The sequence below is a fragment of the Hemicordylus capensis genome, chromosome 3, assembly GCF_027244095.1.
Source record: "Hemicordylus capensis ecotype Gifberg chromosome 3, rHemCap1.1.pri, whole genome shotgun sequence".
Lineage (NCBI taxonomy): Eukaryota > Metazoa > Chordata > Lepidosauria > Squamata > Cordylidae > Hemicordylus > Hemicordylus capensis.
Genome location: NC_069659.1, coordinates 34,305,355 through 34,317,297, shown reverse-complemented (window position 1 = coordinate 34,317,297; position 11,943 = coordinate 34,305,355).

Sequence of the window (11,943 nt, the reverse complement as noted above, 5' to 3'; positions counted from 1 at the left end):
AGTGTGGCTGCAGACTGCCTCATAAATATTGCACATTCAGTACGTTGTGTCAACATTGTGGTGCAAAAATATGGGGGTGCCACCACAGGCCTCTGGGGCTCACCTCTTCTTTGCCTTCTCTCCGTTGACCTGAGCTAGGAACACCCCTGCCTAACTTGGTAGTATAGTCTGAGTGCTTGCATGCCAGGCTTCTGTAGCATGGCTTGAGGATGCTGAGCACTTGTCTGGAGATGAGAGTGGTCGTGGGAAGCATCTTTACTGTTCATTGACTCTAGCAGCTAAATGTCTTGGACCACTCTCCTGCAGTTCAGATTGTGGTGCTGCTGTGGTACAAAAAACCATGGATCGAAGTCATGGAACTTTAACTTCATTGGCCCACATGATGCACATTGTTATGGAGCCACAATGCTGTGTCAAGATGAGATTCTCTCTCTAGTAAGTGGTCAAACTTGCCGGGAACCATTTATTCCAATCAACGCCCCTTGTCGTGAGACTCACACCCGTTGTCAGTACTTTAACAGTAGCAGGTTTGGGCAGTTGATAGTTTGGGCAGATTATAGGCATGGACACTTTCTTCTTTTCTACATAGCCTTTATTGTCTAACAAACTAATATAAACATTATAATACAGAGGTTTGGTATATTAGGCTCTTCGTGGAGGAGAACAAGAAGTTTGCATTTAAAACGCTTGCATAAAAATAACTCACCATCAGAAAACAGATTGAAACAGATCGTTAAAATTAAACAATCAGTAATAATAAATCACAAATCAAGGCTTGAAAAAAACTCCCCCCGCTGAAAAAAAAGGGTAACTCTAGTTTGCATTAAAAAGAGTTTCCTGGCTTCTTATATATATAAAAAAATCTTTAAAAGATGTGATTCAAAGTCATCACTGCTAGTCTCAAAAGAAACTGGCCCCATCTTAAAACAGATGACCAGTATCCCCTGCTTCTCTAAAAGTGTATTTTAAAAGTCCATCGCACAGCACAGCCATAGGCTGTTTGTTTAACTCTCATGATTCCAAGTTCTGTCTGTGTGCACTCTGGAGCACTTCATTTAATAATGGGATACGGCCAGTCCAACAGCCCCTCCTAATTCAAAACAATCATGTAGTTTATGATGCTTAGTTCTAGAAATGTTGCTCCAAGTGGAGACAGAAATATTGTTTTGCTTATTCACATACGTTCTCCTCTTTATAGCCGGACTGGTCCCTTGTCAGTGGCCTTGATATGTGAACAGAAAAACTGGTGCACAGTTCATAGATAGAGAGGTTATGCTTTCCAGCTTACAAGTGACTATGGGGCAAAAATGGCTCCTCTCACGTCAAGGAGGAAAGCCAGATTAGTCCAGAATTGCATTGATCCATGACAGCTGCGTCCTTGGGCTGTTGCAGACTCTTAAGACAGCCTCGATGCTGATGAGAATGGGCAGGAGCATAAGCAGCAGGACGTTTGCAGTTTCCCCCATTGTTGTGAATGGGGAAAACTTGCTCTAGCACCCATTTTTACCAGCATCAGGCCTGCCTTAGAAGTCCGCAGGAGGGCACAGGGTTAATAGCTCCGTAATGCTGTTATCGTCAAATCCTGCACATCATGTGAGCTACCATTTGTACACAAACAATTTGTTTGGCCCCAAACAAGAGTCAACATTCATGTCTGTGGTGGTGCAACCCATTGAGAAGGATGACAGCAGCTGTGATGTGCTGGTGGATCGGGCGGGGGGAGTTGCTATATCAAAAATGTGGTAGGAAGGGTCCAAACTAAGTTAGTCATTGTATTTATTTAACACATTTTTATACCACCCCATACACAAGTCCCTGGGTGGTACACAATCTAATGATCAAAGTCATGATCAGACCCCTTGAAATTAATGGGACTTAAGTTAGTCACAACAACTAATGCAGGGTTTCTTGACTTTGGGCCCCCAGATGTTGTTGGACTACAACTCCCATCATCCTCAGCCACAAAGGCCATGTCAGGATGATGGGAGTTGTAGTCCAACAACATCTGGGGAACAAGGTTAAGAAACCCTGAACTAACGTGTCTCCATGATTTTGATGGTGCATAGTCATGACTTTGTCAGCATTCTGTCCCATGAATCCATGGACATGGATGTGAGCTGCAATCTGACTTTGAAGTCAGGGACTTCTGTTGCTGTACTGATTGCCCCGCTGCTCAACTGAGTACCTAATCGAGTTGACAGACTTGGTCTTGGACTTGGTGTTGGAGTCCCCCAGGCTTGTGGTTCTGGGGGACTTGTGTTCACTTTGGGACCAATTTGTCCGGGGCGGCTCAGGAGTTCATAGCGGCCATGACAACTATGGGCCTATCCCAAATGGTCTCGGGGCCGACGCACATTGCTGGTCACATGCTTGATTTGGTCTTTCACTCTGATCAGGGTGGTGTTCCATGGGTGGGGAATCCTGTGATCTTCCCATTGTCATGGACGGACCACCATCTGGTTAAGGCAGGACTCACAATTGCTTCCCACCTTCACAGGGGCGAGGGACCTATTAGGATGATCTGCCCGAGAAGGTTATTGGATCCAATAGGATTTCAAGAAGCCTTGGAGGGATTTAGTGTTGGCTCTGCTGGTGATCCTCTTGATGCCCTGGTGGAGAATTGGAACAGCAAACTCACTGGGGCAGTAGACATGATTGATCCTAAGCATCCTCTCTGATCTGCTTCAGAATTGGCCCCTTGGTATACAGAAGAAGTACGGGAGCTGAAGCAGCGAGGTAGAAGACTGGAGCGCAAGTGGAGAAAGTCTTGGCTTGAATCTGACAGATTGCAACATAGAGCTCATTTGAAGACCTATTCTCAGGCCATACGTGTGGCAAAGAAGCAATTCTTTTCTGCCTGTATTGCATCTGCAAGTTCACGTCCGGTGGAGTTGTTAAGGGTTGTGAAAGGGTTGAGCCACCACCCTCTCAATTACCTTGCCCAGCCATGGAAGGTTGGAGACAGGCCAGTAGTTGTTCAAGTCTGAGGGATCCAGGGTAGGCTTCTTCAGAAGTGGTCTAATAATTGCCTCCTTAAGACAAAGAGGCATCCTACCTTCCCCCAGAGACGCATTTATTATCTCTACCAGGCCTTCTACAACAACCCCCCTGCCAATATAAACCATGTCAGACAAGGGTCAAGAGAACAGGTGGTAGGCCGCACCATTCCAATCAGCTTGTCCACATCCTCAGGAGTTACAAACTGGAACTGATCCAACCTAATCATACAAGAGGAGTCTCTGGACACCTCCACATCAGACAATGAGGTAATTGTGGAGACAGAGTGGTTGCAGTGGTTCTGCTCCTACCTCTCGGGCAGGTTTCAGATGGTGTCCCTTGGAGACTGCTGTTCTTCAAAATCTGAACTTTTGTATGGTGTTCCCCAGGGCTCCATATTGTCTCCAATGTTGTTTAATATCTACATGAAACCGCTGAGAGAGATAATCAGGAGATTTGGTGCAGGGTGCTATCAGTATGCTGTTGACACCCAAATCTATTTCTCCATGTCAGCATCATCGGGAGAGGGCATAACCTCCCTAAATGCCTGCCTGGAGTCGGTGATGGGCTGGATGAGGGATAACAAACTGAGACTGAATCCGGCTAAGTCGGAGGTACTCATTGTGCAGGGTCAGAACTCGAGAGATGATTTTGATCTGCCTGTTCTTGATGGGGTCACACTTCCCCAGAAGGAACAGGTACACAGTCTAGGGGTGCTTCTGGATCCGAGCCTCTCTCTGGTGTTCCAGGTTGAGGCGGTGGCCAGAGGTGCCTTCTATCAGCTTCGACTGATCCGCCAACTGCGTCCGTTTCTTGAGGTGGACGACCTCAAAACAGTGGTACATCTGCTGGTAACCTCCAGACTGGATTACTGTAATGCGCTCTATGTGGGGCTGCCCTTGTACGTAATCCGGAAACAGCTGGTCCAGAATGCAGCAGCCAGGCTGGTCTCTGGGTCATCTCGGAGAGACCATATAACTCCTGTATTGAAGGTGCTACACTGGCTGCTGATATGTTTCTGGGCAAAATACAAAGTGTTGGTTATAACCTATAAAGCCCTAAACAGTTTGGGCCCTGGGTATTTAAGGGAACGCTTTGTTTGTCATGAACCCCACCGCCCACTGAGATCTGCTGGAGAGGTCCGTCTGCAGCTGCCACTGGCTCGTCTGGTGGCCACTCAGGGACAGGCCTTCTCTGCTGCTGCCCCGAGGCTTTGGAATGCACTCCCTAGTGAAATAAGAGCCTCCCCATCCCTGACAGCTTTTTTAAAAGTCTTTAAAAACACATCTCTTCACCCAGGCTTTTAATTAATGTTGTTTTAATGGTTTTAATGCTGTTTTAAAATATTATTTTAAAAGTTTAAATTGTTGTAGTGTGTGTGTGTTCCCCCCTCCCATTTTTGCCTTAACGAATGTTTTACTTTGTTTTTATTCTATTGTAAACTGCCCAGAGACATAAGTTTTGGGCGTTATAAAAATGTCTAAATGAATGAATGAATAAACAAACAAACAAACAAACAAACAAATAAATCAAAATAAGTCAGGGGATGCTTCTTAGGGAGGCTTCTTGAGGATCAGTGGCTTGAATCAATGTTTTTGGTGTCCAAGCAGTGCCATAAAGTACTAAATATCTGTGTGTGTGTTGTTGTGTTATTTTGTTGTTCTTGTTGTTTTTACAATGCACTCCATTAACAAGAACATGAGCTGTGTTTTGATGGTAGGTTTTTGAATAAGAAAACTACATTACTTCAGGGAGTTTTCCAGATTACACGCTGCAACGTACTCGCAACGTGTCCACTAAGTGCCGCTCCATATTGCCTATGTTTCCACATCAGTGTCGCTGCATTGTCAGGCAGGGTACTGTTCATATTTCCTATGCCTTGATTCGAATTTTAATGATGCATTTTGGACCTACAACATTGTAAACGCACTGGAGGAAAGTAGCTGTATTTTTCTGTTGTAGGGAGCCTTGCCGTGCATTTTATCCATTGCCGCGTGTAGCAGTATGGACCATTCTTTGCCCCCCTGCCCCGCCCATGCTTGCTTCCTTCCTTCTCCCCCTCACCACGTGGAGAGAAACAGGCAGGGAGAAATCTTGGCTTTCCCCTCCTTTCCTCCCCACAGATCCCAAGCCACACACCTCCCTCCGCCTCTGCTTGCTTCCAATATAGCTTGAGCTTGTCAACACAGAAGGGGAGGGGAGAGCAGTTGAGCAGATTTCTTCATTTACTTCTGTGCAATCATTTACTTCTGTGCAATCTCACCTGCTTACTACAAGGCAAAGGGCAGGGAGAGAGAACAGTCACTTACTTAAAAGGAAGCCCACTGCACTTAATCATTTCATTTACTTCTGTGCAATCGCACAGCTCTCACTGGTGTAGCACTCCCCTCCCCTCCCCTCCCCTCCGCTGCTTCCCTCCTCTTTCCTTCTCTGTTTCTCTGGAGGTGTGCCAGTTCCTGTCTTTCCCCTTTCCTGGCTCGCCACAGGATTCCCTTTCGCTCCCCTCCCTGTTATTGCTTGCACAAGACAGGAATGATACAAGTTATTGCTTGCACAAGATGGGAATGATGCAATACAAAGTTGTATTTTTGTTTTGCAACAGCGCTTCCCCCTGCTTGTGGATTAGCGCAAGGCAGCTGAGAAGTTACCAAAAAAAATTTCACGTCATGCCCCCACCTGCAACTCCATTGGCCCAAATGGAGCAGGAGCTAATGGTGTGCATGGTTCGAAATCCCGCGGTCCGGCACAGGGGGGAGTTTCTCTTTAAGGGGTGGTGGTGGTAGGGTTTTCAAAACGTTCTTGGGGCGGCAGAGTTCCTCCCTGCCGCCCCTGCCCCCATCGTTGTCCTTGCTAGCTTAAAAGTAGGCAGAGCTGGTGGCGCGCATGCACCCTTTGCGGTGCGCGCACTCATCTCCACTGGTGGCGCGTGCGCGCCACATATGTCACGCTGCACTCGCGCGCCAGCAGCGGAGACGAGCGCGTGCGCCGCAAAGGGCGCATGCGTGCCACCAGCTCTGCCTACTTTTAAGCTAGCAAGGACAACGACGAGGGCAGGGGCGGCAGGGAGGAACTCTGCCACCCCAAGAACATTTTGAAAACCGTCAGCGCCGGAGGGGGAAGAGCGGCGGGGGGAGGAATACTACCACCCCCCCTTAAAGAGAAACTCCCCACTGCCCTTCCGAACCGAACCGGGGGAATTCCGGACCGGTCCGGAAGCCTTGTCAATGGCCTCTGGACCGAACCATGCACACCACTAGCAGGAGCAGGGACAGATAAACGTTTTCCAAGGAGAATATGGACAGTGCTGCTTTGAAAACACATTGCAATGGACGGAAAGTATTAATGGCCACCAGCCTACAACGAAACATTGACTAACGTTTTACTCTCGGTTTTAAACCATTGCACTATTCCGTCACACTTTGCAATACCTCGTTGCTAATCTCGTAGTCTGGAAAATGCCCAAGAGAACCTGTTTAGATGCTACTAGATCCAGTTTTTACCCAGGCCCCATGCTATTCCAAGACAACTAACAGAGCCTTGCAAAAAGTCTCAAGAGATCCACTCCAAAGCATTTCCCCCAGGTTTAGAAGAAATTCTTATTTCAGTGAGGCCATGGCAGTTTAGCCTTAGTCCAGTGCCATCCAAATCTCTAAGTGAACTTTGGAGCCATTTCATAGTAGAACTTATGTTTTCTTTTATTGTTCTGTCATTAAAAAATGGATTATTTCTATAGCACCCCAAATTGTAGCATGGAGTTCTGTTTGCAAATACTCAACAAACTGGGATAACCTTTTTAATTATTGGACATAAGATGTTGCCTTAAACCTAGACCACTGGACCTTCTAGCCCAATAACATTGTGACAGGAAGTGAGCCTCCAAGTTCCCAGGCTGAATTTTTTTCCTTTCTGAAGACCTTGTACTAAAGGGCTTGTCCATTCAGCAAGTGTCTTCTGCTTCTCATCCCCCAGTTCATTTAATTAAGGAGAATAAGGTCAGTATTGATAACTTACTGAGCATTAGTAATGAAAGCTCTGCTTTTCAGTCTGTAGCTGAAAAGTCATTCTAATTTTTATAAGCAAGTTCCCAGCAGAATAATCAAAATTGCGCTGCAGAGCAGCAACTGAAAACAAAGCAAAGAAAGGTTTATTGGATATGCTTCGATTCCCATTTGAGATTCTCATTAATTCATAGATTAAAACATAGATGGCACTAAGAACAGAAATGTCATTTAATGATAATTTTGCTTCTTTCTGATTCAAAATGTTATGTGAGGCAGTTCTAATTAGGAAAATCCATATTTAAACAAAAGGATGCTATTTGAGTTTTCCACTATAGTGCATCTTTTAAAGTTGCTGCCTTTTACAAATAAATATGATGGAAGTACAGAAAGGAAAACAAGGGGCCTCTACATGCTGAAAGAGTTTTTGTTAACTTAGGAAAAGCAAACGCATAATTTATGATTCCCTAAAGGTTTGCTAAGTTGGATCTGACTCTAGCACATTTTTCTGCTACAGCTAAGAAGCTGCTCTAGGCGCAGGGGGAAAAATGTATACGGGTTTCCTTGCTATGTTTAGCTGTCAAATTCAATTTAAAAATGTCAATTTCAGCAAACTAGAAAAAGAGAAGAGCAAAAACACCATCTTTCAGATCTGTTATAGACCACTACCTGGTTTTTGTTTGTTTGTGCAACACTAATTACTTAGAGAAACATCCATTTGTGAAACACTAAATTACTTATGTTTCCCTAGTTAAATTTCCTAGAATGATTCCTGAAATGATTTAAACTAGAACAAGTCCAGTGATCTCAGTGCAAGAGTGAGTGGTGTAAGAATCGCAGTTGGAGAATTCAGACTACACATACACAGAGTCTCTCTCTCTCTGGAGGTACACACTATGCAGCAGCTCTCTTGCAGATAACTAAGAAAGAAAGAGCTCTTTCTCACGATCAGTGAGAAGGGCTTGAGGGCAAACGATCCCTTGCAAACGATCCCTTGCAAACGATCGTTGGGTCCATACTGGGTGTGCAAATCGCCCAGCCAGATGGACACAGGCTGCTCCTGGCACCACGCAAGTGCACAGTGCATTGTGGGGATTGCTTCCTTGATGGGTGGGCACTCATCACTGCTTCATTGCTGGCTAAAAGCATCCGGCACTGGCAGATGATCAGGAAAACGGGCTCAGGGCTAACGGAACACTCATTCATTTAACCTCGTTTAAGAGGCTGGCTCTGTAGGCAGATTTACCACTGAGGTGTCACCAACGGCTGCTGGCAGTTCTCATACACAGCCAAGCCCTGTCTTGGGCTGCACATGAGAACAGTCTAAAAGACTACGTGATAGGTATGAGAAGATGTATGGAAAATATTCCAGCAACTATGAAGAGCCGGCCACTTGGCTCAAAATAGCTAGGCACTTTGTTGCCGTTCTCACAGTTCAAATAAATCAGTCCACTACACAGGTGAGCTACATAAGACTACTAGGTTGTCACAGGTAAGAACACTCATTAGTGATGTCTGGATGGAATAATCTGTTCAGATTCCTGTTCCTTCTACTTCAGGAGAAATGGAACAGAAATGTGACAAATGTGCAGAGTACTCTGGATACAGCATGGCACTCAGGGCTGTGCACACATTGTGACACAAAATCCAAACTGTGAAAATGTAATAACTGTCTTAATGTTAAGGAATGGATAAATGAGATCTTTGGAGGTGACCCCAAAGACCATAAAACAGAACTGCTGGCAGCCCATTTTGACCAGTTTATGTTACATTTTGCGGATAAAATTGCTCACATCCGTTCTGACTTGGATGCTAAGATTTATGTGGTGCTGGAACTGGATGTTACCGATGCACCGTCTGGTCCTATTATGTTGGATGATTTTCAGACTGTGTTGCCTGAAGAAGTGGACAGGCTGCTTGGAAGGCTGAGGCCTACCACATGCGTGCTCGACCCTTGCCCTTCATGGTTAGTGAAGCCTGCTAGGAAGGGACTGGGTCCATGGGTGGAAGGGGTGGTGAATGCCTCTCTAAGGCAGGGGGTAGTGCCCCCTCAACTTAAGGAGGCAGTCATCAGGCCCCTCCTAAAAAGCCCTCATTGGACCCCAGATGATCTGAATAACTTCTGACCAGTTTCTAGCTTTGCCTCTCAGCTGCTTTCGATACTATCAACCATGGTATCCTTCTGGGACGTCTCTCTGGGTTGGGACCTGGGGGCACAGTTATGTAGTGGTTCTGCTCCTATTTTGGGGGTCATACTCCGAAGGTGGTGCTGGGAGATGCCTGTTCCATCCCTTGGCCTTTGGCCTATGGGGTGCCACAGGGATCTATTCTGTCCCCCATGCTGTTTAACATCTACATGAAACCTCTGGGAGAGGTCATCCATAGGTGTGGGCTGCGGTGCCATCAGTTTGCTGATGACACCCAGCTCTACCTATCTTTTAAGTCAGCAGACACCAGGGAGGCAGTGGATGCTCTGAACTGGGGCTTGGAGGCTGTTCTGGACTGGATGGGGGCAAACAAGCTGAAACTTAATCCAGATAAGATGGGTGCTCTGGCTTGGTAAAACTGATTATCCAAGTAGTGAAGTAAATCTGGTCTTGGACGGGGTCATACTCCCTCTGAAAGACAAAGTCCGCAGCTTAGGGGTGCTTCTGGACCCAATGATGTCCTTAGAGGCACAGGTGGCAGCAGTGTACAGCAGTGCCTTTAACCAGCTATGGCTGGTGCGCCAGCTGCAGCCCTACTTGGAGAAGCCGGACCTGACCTCAGTCACTCATGCTTTGGTAACATCCAGATTGGACTACTGCAATGCGCTCTACATGGGGCTGTATGTGGTGCTACTGCAATGCGCTCTATGTGGTTTGGAAGCTTCAGCTGGTTCAGAATGCTGCTGCAAGGATGTTTGTGAGTGCTTCACGGGTATTACACCTATCCCTGTGTCAGCTTCATTGGCTACCAGTCCACTTCCGAGCTAGATTCAAGGTGCTGGTATTGACCTTTAAAGCCCTATACGGCTTGGGGCCGGGGTACCTGATGGACCAAATTCACCCATATGAACCTGCCAAGGCCCTCCGCTTATCATCTCAGGCCCTGCTCATGGCCCCGCCAGTAACAGAGATCCAATTGGTGGGGACTAGAGACACAGCCTTTTCGGTTGTGGCCCCTCGGCTTTGGAATGCCCTCCCTGAAGAGCTTCACCACACTCCCTCTCTGTGTTTTAAAAAAACAACTAAAACACATCTTTTTAAAGTGGCTTTTTAATGTTTCACCTGTTATGTATATCTGGTAGGTTCTTTAGTTTTTCGCTTTAAGATTTTTATTTGGAATTTTAAAAACTAATTTTGATTGTGGTTTTAGTTTGGATTTGGGGTATAAATATTTTAAATAAATAAATAAAATAAATATATAGAGAGATTCTTCTACAATCAAGCACATCTTCCGACCACTAATAGTTGCATTCCAACTGACCCTAACCATCGCCATGTACGCCATGATCATCACAATTATAACAAATTAAGGCTTGACTTATCTCGCTTTGCATGTAATGCGTCTATCTCATATATCAGTTTCACCTTTTAATTTGCATTACTGAAATTAATGAACTTTTGCACGATATTCTAATTTTTCGAGTTTCACCTGTATGTACAGAGAATCAGGGCTTGTGAATAATCAGCTGAAGCTTATGAGCTAGGATTGTATTCATTTGCTCTTACTTTGCTTCTTGTGATAAGTGACTTAAATGTGATGTCTTAGTAATATGGGTATTAATGGTGAGTTTGTCTTTGAATCAGTGTGAAATCCTTAGTATTAAGGCCCACTGGGAGTTTCTTGCCCTCTTTCTCTCATTTTAACTGTCTTTCTGAAATACTAGAATATATTCCAAGCAGTGACACAGTTTACTCTGCATATCCTTTAATTATTTACAGAGTATCTGGGAAAAGTCAAATTCTCCATTTATTTTTAAAACTTATGTAATAGTGATGCTACAATGCATAGTAGAGAATTAGACAAGCACTTCTGTTTAGTTTTCCAACACCTCCACACAGTATTTGGGTATTTCATGAGCCTCAGCATACTGAAATTTGTAGTTTTCCAGCATTTTTTGGTCTGGCTATGTCCACAGCTCAATATTTTTTGAAATATTAAAAGATTAACAAGCTTGACTTGTATTTTTCAGCTGATATTATGGCAAAGTTATCTGAAAGATGGGTGTCGGATGTTTGGACAGGGGGTGCAATTTCAGTGCTTGCCCTAGGCGCTATTTTCCCTAGATACGCCTCTGCTACCTAATGAGCTTTTCCTAAATACCCAGAAAAACATTATCCTGCATGAGCTCACCGGACTCAACAATAAAACTGGGAATATTTCATTTAGTTAAATATGTTATTACCCATGTCCTGCCATAAGGGTGACTTAATGAGCCCCTGGTGGCGCAGTGGTAAAACTGCCGCCCTGTAACCAGAAGGTTACAAGTTCGATCCTGACCAGGGGCTCAAGGTTGACTCAGCCTTCCATCCTTCCGAGGTCGGTAAAATGAGTACCCAGAATGTTGGGGGCAATATGCTAAATCATTGTAAACCGCTTAGAGAGCTCCGGCTATAAAGCGGTATATAAATGTAAGTGCTATTGCTATTAACATAATACCATGCCAGTCCATGGTTTCAGGTATATGTCACTCTCCCAGGCACACATACATGTGTGCATTCCAATATATGGGGCTGATTTTCAGAGGCAGAACTTTTAAGCATGTGAGTGGCAATGGGTACTTTGCATATGCACTGGAGTGTGTGGTTCTGCCCCCCACCCCAAACACACACACAATGGAATTGTCAGGTGAATACATGTGGAGATTGTGCAGTGTTTCAGGCTCAAACTGAAACTATCCTGGACCTTTAAGGATCTTTGGAGATGTCGCAGTATGGAAAAAGAGAGAATAAATTGAGATAGG